Below are 17,830 nucleotides of genomic sequence, written 5' to 3'. Positions count from 1 at the left end.
GTGATTTTGTATGTTTCTTTTTGCAGTGTTTCAGACTCCTTCACAATTTTCCCACTTAAGCAGTCAGTTTTCTTTTTCCCAGGTTTGCTAACCCAAATTTTGATTTCCCACATTAAAGAACAGCACTCCTCTGTGTTCTCACCTACTCTCACTCTGTTGTCCTCTCCCACTTCAACAGTACAATAGCAGGCAGTTCTCTTTCAGCTTTGTCCTGTATTCTTCACAGTCTCTTCTTGCCATTTTACTCCAAAAGTGGCAAATGTCAAACTCCAACAGTCTCCTCAAAAGTCCTCTTCACATGCACAGTGAATTTGCAGCTTGTTGAAAGTGCAGTGCCATTTATCCAATCAGTTAGGATGATGGGTTTGCTCTTCTTCTCTGATGCTGTTTGTCCACACTGCTGCTGCTTGCTGGATCTCTCTGCTCAGGACTTTGCTGCTGTCGCTTTATCTGCCATATTATTGCTCTTTGGAACTGCATTCCTTGTCTTCAGAGAGGAGTGAGAGTTCGCTTGTGAGGTTGAGGGACACATGGCGCTGTAAACAATTCAGCCAGAAACTTGGCCTGAACGTTTCCAATGATGTTAACCTATAACTTTCTTCTGACCGCTGCATGTCAAAAATTGATTCAGGTCTGCTTTTCATCTGAAAGTGACAAAACTAAGACATTTTCATTATTATTATCACTTCTTAACCAACACACATCTCTCTCGCTCTCTGTTTTTTTGTTAACCCTTTAAAACCGGTCAGAGCGGGCTCCGTTTTGCGCAACTACTTTTAAATCCCGGTAGCACTACAACCACGTGAGCTAGCGCAATCATTTTTTTTATATGAAACCGGAGGTGTTGTACTTACATCTTATGCCATCAGCTTGTCCTAGGTCAAGGTTTCCTTCCACATATAACTTTGCAAAAACTGCATAAAAAGCACTTGCAGCAACAAAAACATAATATTCCAGAAACACGCTTTGCCGATCCGATCAGCTGTTCATAACACTTCCTACATTGGAATAGACGTCAGCGTGAACTATCGCATGTCCGCCATGACCTGCCCGAAAGCGGAAGTGACGTCATTTTCGCAGAAATGTAGTTTTTTACCATCAAGTTCTCATGAGCCTATACTGGTGTTTTTAAAAGTTATGTTTGACTTCATGACTTTCTGTGTCGTTTCTGGGATGCTTAGGACTCATATTGCACTGCTGGAAATAGTTTATTTTGATGCATATGCTGCTTTTTTGCAAATTTGCAGTATAATATTTATTTTCATTTTTCCTGCAGTGTATAAAAATTGGTGTATTTCAAAAATAAAACTATGAAGACACTCAAAATAAATTTCCTGTGGTGGGAAACTATTTTGTGCAACTTTTTTGTATTTACAGTTTTGAGGGATAAGCCTCTTAAATTGCTTTAACTAGAAATATATGTTAAAAAAACAAAAAAGATTTTTAATTTCTTTGTAGTTTATTGCACTTTTTTGCAATTTATGTAATTACTATGCATTTAATGTATACATATTATTAAAACTTAGGCTGTAATGGTTGTATTGATGTATAGCAACTTGAAATGCTCCCAAAAATGGCACTACAACATGTAAAAATATAATATAAGCTCTGGCGGACTTGGTTCTATGGTAGGTCTTAAAGGGTTAAGACATAAATCTAGCTTTGGTGTGTTGACTCATGGGACTGTCCATGCGTCAAGAGGAGGGGTCCAGAATTAACATGAAACAATGTTTCCTATAACATGAAACAATGTTTTCATGTTGACATATGCTAAGTATAAAAATGTTTGCATTGACACTGTCAGACATGAGGTGATCATAACTGGGAACTTTTCTAGCATAAATGTCAAAGGGCATTGTTTTAGATGTTTTTACCTTACAAGTTTATAAGCATTCTCCCTTTCCAGTTCACAGTCAAGTCTACCCCAAGATCAAAAATATGTATGAGAAATTTGACCTAATATATCTGTGAAGGTTCTGACCTAATATAATATTATTTATAAACATTAATGTCCAGTGGTTGAAGTGGAGTCAGGAACTCACAACAGAAGCATACTCTATAGTGTGTCGTACATTCATTTATGTATATGATATGTGTTTTTTGTTTATTGTGTTTCCCAACACCAAGAAGTCACAAGCAAAGAAAGAGATCACCATGGCACATGTTTGAAAAGGAAAGTTGATTGATCAAATGTATTTATTAAACAAAGAGTCATAATTGTTTTACCCCCTAAAGAATACATGTTCAAAGCAACACAAGGGTGGCTCAATATCAGACAGAATTGTGAACTCCACTCTGTAGAGTGGGCAGTCATAATCAAGCATTCATTTTTTAGTCAAGCTGCTGTTCATATTTTTGGCCAGCAGATGTCACCAGAGAGGACTGTGTTGAAAAGCTTTGAGTGATTAACTGTTTTTTTTTTAAAGACAAACTTCAATGTTTCAAAAAACTTTGTTTGGCCGTCACTACTTTTGCGCAAAAAGTATTTTCATCTAGATGGATGAAGACAGATTCACTCTTACCTTTCCAAGACGACTGTGAAGCAAACCACATGTGTGCTTTTCTGTGGTTTAAAAACTCATGTGATCTTGTGATAGTGCAAGTCTTTAAGGCAACTAACCACTCTTGTTAGAGTGCATCAAGTCACATCAACAAGAATACATTTAAGAAGTGCTAAGCTGGTGAATTTCATGCAGATTGTGTATTTCATTACATTCACCTTAGAAACATAAATTTCTTTTGGTTCAAATTACATGTTAGACTCTTGCAAACGCAGTAACCAACCAGTTTATCCTAAAAGTCCCATCACAAAAAAGTTTTTATTAGACCATTTCTCTCTTTTCAAAGTTATTTTTGAATCCCAACAATGATTCATGCTTTTTGATGAAAATTTATGATGCGAGTCAGAAACCAGGAAACCAGACAAATGTGTATGTGGAATCTTTTTTATTGATAAAACCACCACATGCTTAACAGTTCATCATATAGAAAGGTAGAAAACCATTAGACAAAAGGCTCCACTACCTGTGGTGCCAGGCTTGCTGTGTCACTGTCCCCATTTCCTTACCAGACCCCCACCATCTGTCTAACTGCTTAAATAGGGTATGAGGCAGACATGCTAAAACAATTACTTAAAATTACTAATATACAATGTGGTCAACACATAGATGAAAGAAATTCTAATACATGTTACATGCTAAAACAGTGAGAAAAATAGAAGCCAGTTTAAAAACAAGAAAATATAGGTTACATAGATTTAGTTTTTTGTTTTGTTTTGTTTATTTCTTTGATTTTGTAAATGCTAGGCAGCTTCAAAAGATTACACTGGTTCTAATTGCAGATATGTTGTTTAAAATAGTGATAAACTGTCTCAGAGTCTGAGACTTGTATAAGGATAACTTGTTTGGTTTTCTATTTGGAGTCAGGCTAATTCTAAAGAGTCATTTTAAAGCTAAATGAAAAGTATTTCATTTTATTTTCTTGTTTATCCCTTAAGGACCCACAGTGACACTGGTGTCACTGCCCCTTTACACTTAGAGAATTGGTTATATATGAGTCATTTGATATAAGACCCCCGTAATTTTCATGAAAGTAGAAATAGGTCTGGGCTCTTAAGGGTTAATATACAAGAAAAAAGCCTTTCAGTGATACCTAGCCTATATAATCCATTTTAAATGCTCTGCTCTACAACCTTACCTTAACGTTTAAACAAAAACCTAAGCCTGCCGTAACTCCCTTTCCAAAATTAAGTGCTACACATCGCCAACAGCTCCACATTTTCTTCCTCTGTACCTGGACAGAACCTAAGGACTGCACACTAGCAGCACCTGTTGCTGTTGTATTGTTGATCCAAGTCTTTGGATAACGCTCATTGATTTTAAATGAATATTATACGCATTTAAAGAAGCATGGAATTTGTGCTACCTAGATATTTGGTAGATGGATATATATTATTTGTTAGATATTTCTACCTAGATTTGATTTAGTACAGTAGATATCTCCAGATACAGTTTTATTACAGATTTAATGTTTTTTTTTTTCATTTCTGATACAGTGTTATGTGCCCCATGTTAATTCAGACAGATATAATACAATAAACATCTAAATTACATCTGTACATCACAAACATATTTATTTTGAAGCCTAGACATTAGTGTAAACTTTGTTGTCATTGTTTTTTGAGAAGATTTTACATAGACTTACATAAGCATACTTTACTCCACTTCGAACTATTTCGTTGACCAGATTTGCCTTCCTCTTCAGCGTCCGCAACTTTTCTGTGTCGCCTTTCTCCTTCATCTTCTCAATCAGGAAGTCCAAGTGGACATAAGTGGACACTGAATCTACTTTCAAGGCAATTTCATTCAGTCTTTCAACATGCTGGCAGGCCATGTCAATCCACTTTGCTTTATCTGCTTCAAGGTTTTCTATTTCTTTTTGAAGATCATCCAAAAGGCTTGATGCATCCACAGATGCTGCTTTGCTCTTTTCAAACTTTTCCTTCACATCTATTAGAGTTTTCTGAACTTTCTTTGTCTTTGTAACATAGATGTATTTTTCTTTAATGTGAGCGGATGCAAGACACTTCCTGGTACAAGCAGTGCAGCGCCCATCTTTTATGACCTCACAGTGTTCAGGTTTCCAGGCCATTGTGCATCCAGGGTAGTGACAGTTCTCCTCACAGAATGTGCAGCAGACAGCTCCTTCAAAAAAAAGCAGCCCCCACATTCCACCGTTAATAAGCTCTTTGTCTTTGTATGGCTCATTGACTTCTACTTCAAACTCTTTATTCATCTTCATCTCTTGTTCATATTTCTTCAGAGCTTGCTGAGTCTGTTTGAGTTCTGCCTGTTTTAGTGCAATTAACATGAGGCGGTCTTGCAGGTTTTGGATGCAGGCTGTTAGTCTGATGTGTTCCTTCATAACTTCCACAGTTGTCTCCAGTTTTTGAGGTGTGATATTTTCTAGAAGGTCTGTAAACTGTCTCATTCCTTGTGCTGAAATTTCATGAGCATGCTGCAAGTTCTCTCTTTCCTTAGTTCGATCTTGATTCTGGCAGTTATCAAACAGAAAGTGAAGAGGTACATTTTTTTTTATTTCTGGCACATTTAATGTTTGCAGCTTCAAGAGCTTGAAGGACATTCATAGGTGTGACTCCATTTGAATATGTAATGAGGGTAACAATGTTTTTCTCCAAGTCTTTTCCAAACAGAGACATCACTGAATTCAAGATGTACACAAGGCGGTCATTAAGTCTACATTCACTTGCCTTCACCACCAGACCCACCACATCAATTTCATAAAATCCTTCCTGAGAGCGAAATAAGTCAAACAATCTTTGACTGACGATGACGTCATGTTCGATCCCTTGGGTGTTTCCATATCCAGGAGTATCAATAATGGTCAGAGAGTAAGGCAGAGTTTTATTTTCAAAATCAAAGACCTCATACAGAATCACATCTGATGTCTGACTCTGAAACTGACTTTGATTATTGTCAACTACGATCTGAAACCAGACTTCATCCTCCCACTTCACTCCCATGGTGTAGTTTACCAGAGCGTTGATCAGACTAGATTTTCCTGCTCCTGTTTCTCCTACAAGTAAGATGGTTTTATTTGGCTTGCCTGGATTTTTTTTGCCAAAGGTAACTCTTCTTAAAGTGCCAACTATGTCAGTCGTTGTTGTCAGCTGGTAACAACTCGGAGATCCTTTTTTGATCAAATCACATTTTGAGATGATGCTCTTTAGTTTTGATGACTGCATAGCCCTGCCATAAAACAAATACAGTAGACTTTAAGAGTGATTAAATTTAATGTGTATTTCTTATTAGCAAATTGCTAAACTTGATTTTAAAACAAATGTGCAATGAGCAGAGCTTTTAATCCATCCATCCATTTTCTGCCACTTATCTGGGTGGGACAGTAGTCTAAGCAGAGAAGCCCAAGTCAGCTGAAAGATATAATCTCTCAAGTTGGATTTGGCCTGGGGTGGGTCCTCTTAGAAGGACATGCCTGAAACACTTCAAAACACCAGGTACCTAAGACTCCAAGACCAGACTAACCAACCTGTGCACTGCCTGGATTGACTACAAGAAGGCCTATGACTCAATGCCCCACACATGGATCATGGAATGCCTAGAGCTGTACAAGATCAACCTTAAAAGCCTTCATTAGTAACTCAATGGAATGTGTCAGACAACACTGGAGGCAAACTTCAAATCAATAGCATAAATCACCATAAGGCTTGAATCAGTAAGACAATCATCTCTCTATTTTAGTAGGTCGTCGGAGCTGAAAGGATGCGCAGTGGAGTACTGAGCTCTGAGTAGAAGATCCATAGAGGCTGTCGTCTAGCATACCAGGCAAGACCCCAGGTGCAGGCTGTGTAAAGGTGCCCTTGACTGTGATAATCCAGCACATAATAGCAGGGTCCAAGATGCTAGCAGGCAGGGCATGCATGGAACACCATAATTAAGTGTCCAATATACAGGAACATCTGTGCCGAGTATGGCCTCGAAGTCCCAAGATCAAAAGTCTATTTTGATCCCAAAATCTTATTTTGACCTTTGGAAAATAAGATTATACTTTCTTTTTTGATAAATCATACAGTTAGGGCTGGATCCAGTGACAGTGAATCTTCACTTCATTATCCTTTAATAGGTCTAAGCTGCTGGGGAATACCTACAATGCAGAGTGTTCTTCGCTCACCCTTTTTCACTCATAATGTGTTTATACACAACTTTGTATTTAATCATTAGTTAATGATTCTTCCCCTCACCCCAAATGAATCACAGAGGACAGTGTCCCTCCATGAGACTGGTTCTGCTGCAGTTTCTTCGTGTTAAAACGAAGTTTTTCCTTCCCACTGTTGTCAAAGAGCTTGCTCATAGTTCATTCATGCACATTCACGCTCTTGACACGCAGACTGGAGGAGCCAGGGATCAAAGTACTAACCTTGTGATCAGTAAGTGACCTGCTCTACCTCCTGAGCTACAGCCATTACCATGAGTGATAAACATGAGTAAACTCTCACTAGACAGACAAGTGGTAGAAAATGAATCGATTGATGAACATATAGCAATGAATTTTATTATGGATCAGTGGTTAATTATTTTAATATGACTTACTTTGCCATGATAAAAACTCGAGATCAAGCTTTAAACTGTGACGAAGGCCTGAAGAGAAAAGAGAAAAAAGTTTAGTAAACTGGTGGTTTCCTTGACTTAGCAAAGTCAGCCTATTAGTTTCTGTGATAGAGTATAATTTACAAAATTGGAATATTATTCTTCATAACAGTTGGTATTTCATCATTTCTGAATTTTACTGTAGTCCGACATTTATCAATATGTGTTGCAATGTCACACAGTGAAAAAAAAAGAAAACATGTTTGTTTTGCAGAAAAATTCAAGCGAGTAAAGTTTTGGTGCTGCCACAGTAATATGTTTTACTTTTAAAAAATTTGAGCATCCACATAAAATGGAGACATTTACAAAATAATAATTTACAACCTGAGGTCTGAAAAAGTTGGAATGATGTGTTAAATCTAAAATCTAAACAGAATTCAATGATTTGCAAATCTCATAAACACAGAAAATATACAAAATATTTCAACTGAGAAAATGTGCCATTTTAAGAGCAAATATTTGCTCATTTTGAATTTGATTAAAAAAATGGAAACAACAAAAGACTAGATGAAATGTGTTAAAAAGAAACATCTGGAAGACAATTTTTCCACAGCATGCACATCTATAAACAACAATTTTACAATAATGTTCATAAATGAAATTGCTAAGGCTTTGAATGTCTCGACATACAAACAAATACAAACATACAATTCTCCGTGTGCAAGGGACAAGGCTGGAAATTAATACTGAATGGACGTGCTCTTAAGTCCCTTTAGCAGCACTGTATTAAAATAGGAATTTTCATGAATGTGCACAGCTCGGATTGACATTTTACTTTTGTTATACTGTTTTGTTTTGTGCACATAAGTAGTCCGCAGGTGCGCATTCGCTGTCAAAATAAAAGATGCGCACCAGATAAGAAGTTGCAACGCGCGTTTGCGTACATAAGATTTTCTGGAGGAGGACAGACATTTATTTAAAACTCAAAGATGCCGAAGAAGCAAGCTCCTTTAAGCAATTACTTTGGTGTTCCTCCACCTCCAGAAAAATGTCAGAAGGAGTCCGAACCGCAAAAGAAGCGCGTATTCTCGGAAAAGTGTTTGCAGGAGGTGAGCTGGCTTCAAACAAATGATGAACGCACAGAGATGTGGTGCAGAATGTGCCATGAAAATCATACTCTAGCAGACAAAAACAGTGCCTTTTATATGTACGCAAATATGCGTTACATCTTCTTATCTGGTGTGCGTCTTTTATTTTGCGAATGCGCACCTGCAGACCACTTATGTGCACCCCTGTCTATAAAGTTATTATATTTTTAATTCTAATGATTCTGTCATAAAAATTATTGCATGGACTTTCAGCGTGGTCAGTGTTGAGCCATTCAGTCATTCAGTGAGTCTGTCTCTTATGTTCTGTTCATAAGAGACAGACTGTTCTCTATTCTCTCTCTCTATGTGACAAGAGTTCATTGTGAGAACCGTACTCTCAACCATTCACACTTGCAGGTTAAAGCTTCCTCATGCACAGAAGCCAAATGTGAACATGATACAGAAACACAGCTGCAGTGACTGACCCGACACACTGTATCATACTGAGGACTGTTTATTGCAAATCACATCTCTGCCACATCTTCTCTGGATCAAAGATCATTTAAAATGGAGTCCAAGAATTGCAAAGTGGAAAAGTCAGAGGAATCAAAATTTGAAATTCTTTTTTGGAAAACATGGATGCTGTGTCCTCTGGCTTCTTATCAGTGGTCACTTCATAGCCTGCATCTCTGATGGCTTTAGAGCAGTGATTCTTAACCAATAGGCCGCGAGCCACACCTTGAGGGCCACAAAAGAATTTGAGCTTTACACCTGTAAAAGGGCTGTGGGACATCAGAAGTTATCAATTGAAGACACCAGGGACTACTGTTATACATAAAAACCTCAGTTACAATACAGCTTCCTACCACTTTGTGGGAGTTGTTAAATCAGCCTCAATAAGTAAGCAAAAGAAGACACTCTGCCCGCTGTTTGCAGTTAGCAAAATATGGAGAAGTTCTTAATACGCAAAAATGAAGATGAAGTGTGACAACCCCTCTCCCAAAAGGAAAAGTTTTTGCACAAGTACAACCTTGACTTCTTGAAATATGGGTTTGTGAACGGAGAAAACGAGGCAGACCTGAGAGTCCAATGTGTGGGGTGTAGACTATTGCCATCCAACGAAGCATTGAAGCCTTCAAAATTAAAAATGGCATCTTGAAACCAAACATCCCACACTTGCAAGAAAGCTGGTGAAATATTTCAAGAGAAAAGTAAACGGACTGCAGTTGCAGAAACGGTCTGTTGTGTCACTGACTGGTAACTCTAAATGTGCTTTAAAAGCTAGCTACCTCATATCCAGATTTGTGGCACAAAGTAGAACGTTTTTGCTACAGTGGAAGAGTTGATTTTGCATGCTGCTGTACATGTGCATCAGATAACTGGAGAGGCTGCTGCAAAAAAGCTAGCAACTGGCCATCCCACTCTCAAATGACACTGTGAGACACTGAATCAAGGACTTGGCCTTAGACATACAGCATCAGCTTTTGGAAAGAATAAAAAGTAGTCAGTTTTCCCCTTGGCAAGTAGACAATTCCAGTGATGTCACAAATGGTGCATTACTGCTGGTTTTTGTTCATTATCGCTGAGATCTTAACCCCTCAGGTGAGTCTGTCTGTCAGCACCTTTCACAACTGACAGAAAATCTGATTAATATTTCCTTCAGGATCCCAGAGAAGGACATTTGTGGATGTTTGACACATTTTCTGTGGATCCCACTGAAAATGATGTTGCTATACTCTCAGATCTGGTTCCCACTGACAGCTCTCTAAAGTTGCAGTGGGGCAAACCTGACCTGGGCTCCTTCTGGATTGCTGTCTCAAAGGATTACCCATGTCTGGCACTGAGAGCTGTGAAACCTTTTTTCCCATTCACAATCAGGATCAAAATTGGGATTTTCATTGTGGCCACAACCAAGACCAAAGACCAAAACAGACTCAAAGCAACACTGGAAGCTACTCTGAGAATGAGCCTTTCCCCCATTCCACCCAGACTGATCTGATCGTGTCTCAGAGGCTCAAAAAATGGACTGTTGTGACTGTTTGTTGTCATTTGTTCTCATTTGGTCATTTGTCTCAAATATAAAGAGTAACTTCTGGTTCTGCCAATGAAAAAAGGTTTACTGCTGAAGCAACTTTCAGATTCACTCACAGTTCATGAGGATATATTTTAATTTGCACTTTTTTTTAAATTTATAACAGTTTATTTATCTAATTAGAAATTTATTTTGAATGTATTTATTTTATCACCACATTTTTTTATCCAATTTGTATTTTTTTACTTTTTTTCTTTTCTTTTTTGCTGCAGTAAAATCTAATTAATTGTCTTTGTGTCATTAAGCCTGACTTGAACCTTTCAATTTCTATTTGCAATTTGATTTGTTCCATGAATTGTTAACCTGTTTGGCATTTTGTCTTATGTGCAGTTTCACATACACATAAAAAATAAATGTCTTTGTTATTATTACATTGTATCATGTCATCATCATGTTTATTTGACAAGGTTTTAGCTGTTAAAACGATGTAGATTTGATTTAGTTATTAAATATAAATCAAACCAAAAGCAACATCAATTTATACAATACAGTGTTAATATCTCAATCAATCCCAGGCCACTTTGTAGTGGAAAAGGTGGGCCTCGACGTAAAAAGGTTAACAAACCCTGCTTTAGGGCAATACATGTTCCCATCCAGGAAATTCTTCCATATTTCAGCAAGACAGTGCTAAATAGTGCTAAACGGTGTAATACATCTATTCCAGATCTATTCCAAGACAAACAGTTTTAGGTTGTTTTCTGAGCACCAGCAGGACAAATTTCTACCTTTGCCCTATACATACCCAACCATGTTGGTGTCATCAGAATACTTGAGTTGGTTGTATGGATTAGTGTACAGTTATAGGTGTACAGGACGTAAAAAATACAAAAAGGTGCACAGTAGTTGGGAGTGCTATGCTGCTGCATACGGCGAAACACCCCACCATATTAAATGGGAAAGACAATTCAATAGTAATATTCATTCGTATGGTTAACAAATTCTACAGGCCTGGCTTTCTGGGGCCTAGTGGACCATAAGTGAACAGTTTTTGGTAATGTCAAATACAGATAAATAAAGGCGTGAAACAGGATCATATCAAAATTCAGCCGATTTTTTGTGGTTTATAAATGATATAAACCAATGCCAAAAGGAAACTAACTACAACCTAAACTGAGAAAAAACTAATACTAAACACAGAACACTAAGAACATGGTAAAATGGAACATGGAAAAAGAAAAGTACAGAACTTGACAAGCACAAAGGGAAAACAGACACCATATATACACAAGAAGGTGATTAGGAGGTAACACAGCTGGGATGAATTAGATAATGATACAGGGGAAGCAAAACTGAACACATTGAACACAGGATGAGAGACTATCAAAATAAAACAGGAAACACACTGAGATGCAGTGTCATGGTCCCTGTAGCTGTGTCCCAATCCAGAGACTGCACGCTTCGCGGACTACGTGGAGCAGGTACTACATGGGGCAGGTACTACGAAGTGCGAGAAGGGTGGAAGTGAGAGGCTTGTGAAGTGGAATGGTCTGGCCTTCGTCAGGCTGCTCAGGTTACCTAGCAACCATTATACTGTCCGCATAAAACGTTTCATACAACTGTGTTTGACAGAAATGAAGGAGAATTTTTTTTTTTTTTTGTTAACACAGGCTTCATGGCTTTTCCTATAATACCTGGTGGGGTAGTCTCTAGTCAAAATGCCCGGGCCCATTTTTTCTCCCAGTCCAGCCCTGCAATAAAGTATTATATTGTATCATATTCCAGAGTAAAGTGTAGAGTATTAGAGGTAATGTCTTCATAATTTATCTAGTGCTGCATCCTTTCTAGTGCACATTTTGATTAAATCACTGCCACAAGCTCAATTACCACATTTCATCTGTAAATACTAACAATCTGGAAGATGTTAGTTAAAGTCCTGAACCTCTTGATATTCAAGCCTTTGAATAAAAACAAATGCTGTTGTGACAGTGAGGCACCCTGTCTTGTTGGCATATATGTATGATTTCTATACATTTTACACCAGATGACCACTTTAGTTGTAAGATTCAGATAATTATTTATTAAAAGCTAGATATTTTAAATGAGAATTAGAAAGAAAAGTATTTCTTTGTGCCCACCTCTTCCTGTTAATGCCCTACCTGGCCCCCCTGGCAAAACTTAGATCCGCACCTGCACAGCTATCAGCTGTCAGCTACATAAAAAAGGATCCTGGTGTTATTTTTCTCTCAGAAACAGTTCATAATGTCACCTTAAAGGTAAACCTGTTTCTCCATCACCTGTTCAGCTCTGATGATTCAGTAAGGACATCTCCTGGTTTCATCTTCATGTTTCCCTCTCACCACATATCCAAACCCACATCATGACCAGCAGCTTTTACAGCTGTGGCTCCAGCAAACATCAACTGATACTAGAAATTAATATTAAATAAATTCTAAAAACAGCTGATCAAGCTTAAACGTGCTGCTGTTGTTTAACGTGACATCAGCTGGTTTCCTTATTATGGTGCAAAGTGAGCGATAAACAAACAAGAGAGAACAGCCAGTCAGCTGATCATTGATCAGTTTGATTGAAGTAGCAACAGGAGAGGGAGGGGGAGAGAATGACAGAAGAAGCTGTGCAGCATAAAGACAGAATAACTCCAGCTTTGTGTCTGTTTTTCATTCTAGCTGAAGTACGGGACAAATCACATTCCTTTTCACCTAAATACCATTTTCTTCAGAGCCGTTGCCCAAGAAAGGTGGGAGGGTGCAGCCGACCTCATCGGCTGTAATTGGTCCAGCCCATAGTCGATCATGACCAATTGTCCAATCCACTACCTTTCATTGTTTATAACATTAAAAAAATAAAAATAAAATAAAAACAAAAAATCATCATCGGCAAAATGGGCAAATGGCTTGTATGCCCAATGTCCAGTCTAGCTGTGCTTTATTGTCCTAATAGGGACAATAAAGCAATAATGTGCTGTGCTACCACAGAAGCTGTCGTTAAGGAGTCAAAAAAAAAAAAAAAACCCACAATACATAAATGGATTGATACATAAAGAAAACAAAAAATGAATTACATTTATTTGTAGTAAAAACAGTATGTACAGTTTTGGATTAAGTTTATCAGAATAAAAAACGGGAAATAGACTGATTTTCTTTAATCAGTTGGAAGATGTCCTCATTGTAACATGAACTGCTCTTACCTGTGTTGTTTTCAGGAAGCTCTGGTAGGACTGAGGAGGAAAGAGCAGAGAGGAGTTTGTGTGCAGAGGTTTTATACTCCATCAGAGGAGGGCGGGATTCTGTGGTCACATGATTTCAAAGAAACAAGAATAATTTTTTTCAAGCCATTCAAACATAAATACAACTGAACCAAAGATTTTGCTCAAAGTTTAGACAAAAACAGGAACACCAAATAAAGATTTTTAAACATTGCATTTGCAGCAGTGGCTTAATAATCAATAATTAAGATGGTTAGTAGTGTATACAAGTCTTTTTTGTTTGCACAATATCACTGAAACAAATTAACTATCCCCTCTACTACTTCACTAACCTGATCAATGTCCCAGAAGTTTAACAGACTTAATGCTATACTCTGATTTTAAAGAGGTCCGTTGACTATTATTTCATTTTTTTTAAACAAAATCACATTTTAAACATTTAGAAAGATCTCATTGTACTTTACAGTGTGATTAGCTCATTGAGTAATCTAAACAGTAAACTTAAATAAAACATTTTCACTGTGTGGTTTTGGTCATTGCATATATGCCTTTAAGTCTATAAATGATGGAGTAAAAATGCAACTTTTTGTGCAAAAAAATACATATAAATGTAACAATACCCATCATCATTGTGATTATTAGTTAATAAAAGCAGAAGCAGTGCTAACAACCACACAATGTTTAAATGTGATATTGTGCAAAGAATGCCCACGAATCAGCATTTTGTTTTTACCACTTCCCAGAATTGCTGGCAGGAAATGTTTTCGAGTTCTGTGTCTGCTTCAAAAATGGTATAAAAACCTCCAAGTTTTAAGGAAGTGAAGGAAAACACGATTTTCATAATTTCATAAAGTTTTTGCTTTATGACTCATTCTGGTTAAGATGGTGAAATACATAGTCTCCTGGCTCTTATGAAATATGTGAATTATTTTGTGAAATATGAAATACATCAAGTTTTAACATGCAGTATTTGTTTTTTGTTTTAGTTTTTGTCCATGTTTGCTCTCCTTCTCTGACAGAATAATCAACTGTAGTATTTAATCAAATGGGTAAGAAATGACAACTATGATAGCTCATGGTTATATAGAGATCAAAATCAACTCCAAAACATTTTAATTACATATCTCACCTTCTTACTGTTCTCAATTAAAACTAAATACATAACTACCCAATTACACATAGTGCACCTCTGACAGCCTGGGGGAAAGCAAAGGAAATCACAAAATCATCACTATCTCTTTTTTATTTATTTATTTTTAATTTATTATTTTAGATTTATCAAGACATCACATATTTGCAAAAGTGCTCTGACATTCTCTGAGATGCCTGTTACCCACTAGCTGACCGCACAGCTGGACTGGCCATTGGGCATACTGTGCATTTGCCCGGTGAGCCGATGGTGATTTTTCATTTTTATGTTTTTTTTGTTTGTTTGTGTAACGGTATAAACAATTAAAGGTGGTGGATTAGCCAATTGGTCATGATCAACTCTGGGCTGGACCAATTACAATACATCCGTATTGATGTGAAAAAGAACGCAATTCGTTCAGCTAGAATGAAAAAAAAAAGTTTAAAATTTTAAAAAAGTTTAAAAAAATGTTTAACCCGAGTGACCACCCGTTCAGCTGGTGGGTAACAGCCATCTCCGAAAACATTAGAGCGCTTATGGAAATATGTGATGTCTCGATAAATCGAGCAGATAGATCAAGTGAGGGACATACACAGGTTTTATTTACAAAAATACTTAAGATGGATGGATGCTGAGAATGAGGGATGTTTGGCAGATTGGACCGGCAGGGAACATCACTGTGAATTAACACAGGAGAATCCACAGAGAGAAGACTGATGTCACAGAAATATTTTGCTCAGTGACACTTACCTTTAGCTTACAGTTTGTGTGTTTGTATTTGTTGAGTTGAGAGAAATTACAGATAATTCTGTAAAAATGCTGAGAGTACAAGTGAAGGTTTTTAGAAAAATAAGTACAAATACCTAAAAGGTCTACTTGAGTACAGTCACAGAGTGTTTGTGCTCCTTTACTTCCCAACTCTGTGTATCAAAAATGTCCAGCCAACAGTGATACAGTAACTATACAACACTATCATTTTGAAAAATCCTACCTCCAAATGGACAGATTCAATCTTTTTGGAATTTACTTACTAGAACAATTGAGCATGCATCAAAACATCATGTTAAATATCTGTCCCACCACCTTATTATGTTGTTATTATTATGTTGTTATATGTTGTTATATTATATGAATTAAGCATTTCTGAAGTTAAAAGGGGGTTCAAGCCAGTACCAGAAAGGTGCCAGCCTTTCAGCTGTCAGAGATGATTAGTGAAGACTGTTTCCATGAGAAAGACACAATGAGAAAAATGTTCAAATGTTAACATGCGCACAGACGCACGCACACACGCACACACACGCGCACGCACACACACACACACACACACACACACACACACACACAGTAAAACCCTAAACAGTATCTTGGATATGTGGCTTGCATTTTCTTAATTTTTACTTCAGTAATAAGGTTAAATTTTACTGCAGTTGTTAATGTCTTGAAAAGATCTATTTTTGTACAAATGCAGTTTATTTAATGTCTAAGTCAGACAGACTTCCAACCACAGTTTGTCTTGTCTAGTTTTCGTTCTGCTGTTTTTCCCTGTTGTGGCTTCTGTGACACGCAGCTTCTATGGCATTGCATGTCTGTAAGTCATTTGGACAGAAGACATTCTGGTGGGTCATATAGTTTCTGTTCTGCTACTTTTTTGCTGTGGCTGAAACAACATAATCACAGCACGTAACTCATACACACATTTATAAGAACTTAATGGACATTTAAAAGTACTTATTCTGTCAGGGAAAACAAGGCAAACAGTGCTTGTCTTAAAAAAATAGCTTCTCACTTGTCCAGGTGAACCGCCCTTCTTTTAATTACTGTCATCTTGTCGATGCTGTTGCCTGTGGTCTATGGAAAAGGCTAACTGTCTACCACTTATTTGTTGTTTTTGAAGGGAAAATCCTTAACCTGTTAATGGTTTCAGCTTTTGAAGCTGAGAGGACATGTTTTCTGGTTACATTTATATTGTAGATAAACCTCTGGTCTTTGACAGGAGATTGACAAGCTGTCATGGTCTCCACGTCACCCTGTTTTTTGTTATTGTTTTTGTCTCTCCCTATCTCCTCTCTTCTGTCTGCCTGGGCGGAGCTCATCTTGGGCTCCTGCCCTTGGCCCACGCACCTGGTCTAATCAACCACCTGCCACTCATCTGTCTAAATTGCAGAGCCACGATTTAAGATGGCGGCTCAGTGTGCCTCATTGCTGGATCATTGGCTGTGTCCCAATTCAGTGATCGCACGTTCCGAAGTACGGGCACTTCGCGTACTATGTACTATAAGTACGAGAAGTGCGGAAGTGAGAGGCTTGTGAAATGGGACGGTCTAGCCTTTGTCACGCTGCTCAGGTTGCAACCATGATACTAACTGTGAGAAACGTTACAAACAGCTTTGTTTGACAGAAATGAAGGAGAAAAATGTTTTTTTGTTCATTCATTTTTTATGACATCACTTTGTTGAGTATCTGAGGCTGAGACCACAGGACTGTAAAACATGATAGTTGGGCTTCATTTCTGTACTGAACAGTCATTTCAAGATTAGTTATAATATGGCCAATATTATATTTATTGTCAGATTATTATGATATATTACAGCAGTGAGCTTGAACTCTGTGTCAAAGATTCAAGTTGCAGTTATTTATATTTCCTATCACCTTAAATCTTCACTCAAAGACAAGTATCTGTGGCAGTGTAGGGGAGAGCGGGGTAAGTTGTCACACTGTTCATAACTCCAACACTAGAGGCTCTATCTCAAAAATGAAATAGCCACTTTGTGTGACTTCTTCTTCTATAGTCAACCTCCTGTTCACATGTGGTCAAGACTGCTCTAATCTGAGGTGAGCACATCTTTTTTATTTTTTTGACCTAAAAGGAAAAATAAATCACTTTAAATTTTCTTCAGTACAACTTTGTTAGGTATAGATGTTACAAATTATTATTTTACACAAAATAGAGGAGACATTAACGTGTCTTTTGATACTTCAGCTGATGTGCTATGTTGAGCTAACCCTGACATTTAGCCAAAATTAGCATAAATGTCAGTTTGGGGCAAGTTGTCTCATTAACTTTGGGGCAAGTCGTCACATGTGACAACTTGCGTCAGTGGAAATGAAGAGCACCTGCTGCTACTTCCTCTTTTATACCCTCCATTGTGTTCCCTGGGTCCTAAAGCCTTCCCCATTACATATGTGTGCATTACTTACATAATATCAGTATGCCATGGATTTTATGACTCCTCT

General features: G+C 37.5%; 1 pseudogene across 1 annotated transcript; it reads right to left on the bottom strand.

Annotated features, from left to right (window-relative positions):
* Positions 1-1,506: 1,506 nt before the first annotated feature.
* LOC146521425 (uncharacterized) lies at positions 1,507-13,710 on the bottom strand (annotated as a pseudogene). The gene is made up of 3 exons (XR_014873316.1): positions 13,450-13,710; positions 7,128-7,175; positions 1,507-5,768 (listed from the first exon to the last, which is right to left on the bottom strand). The product of XR_014873316.1 is annotated as an uncharacterized LOC146521425 (transcript).
* Between the last annotated feature and the right edge of the window lie 4,120 nt (positions 13,711-17,830).

Source organism: Neolamprologus multifasciatus, chromosome 3 (assembly GCF_963576455.1).
Source record: "Neolamprologus multifasciatus chromosome 3, fNeoMul1.2, whole genome shotgun sequence".
Lineage (NCBI taxonomy): Eukaryota > Metazoa > Chordata > Actinopteri > Cichliformes > Cichlidae > Neolamprologus > Neolamprologus multifasciatus.
This window is presented reverse-complemented; position numbering and strand designations above follow the sequence as displayed.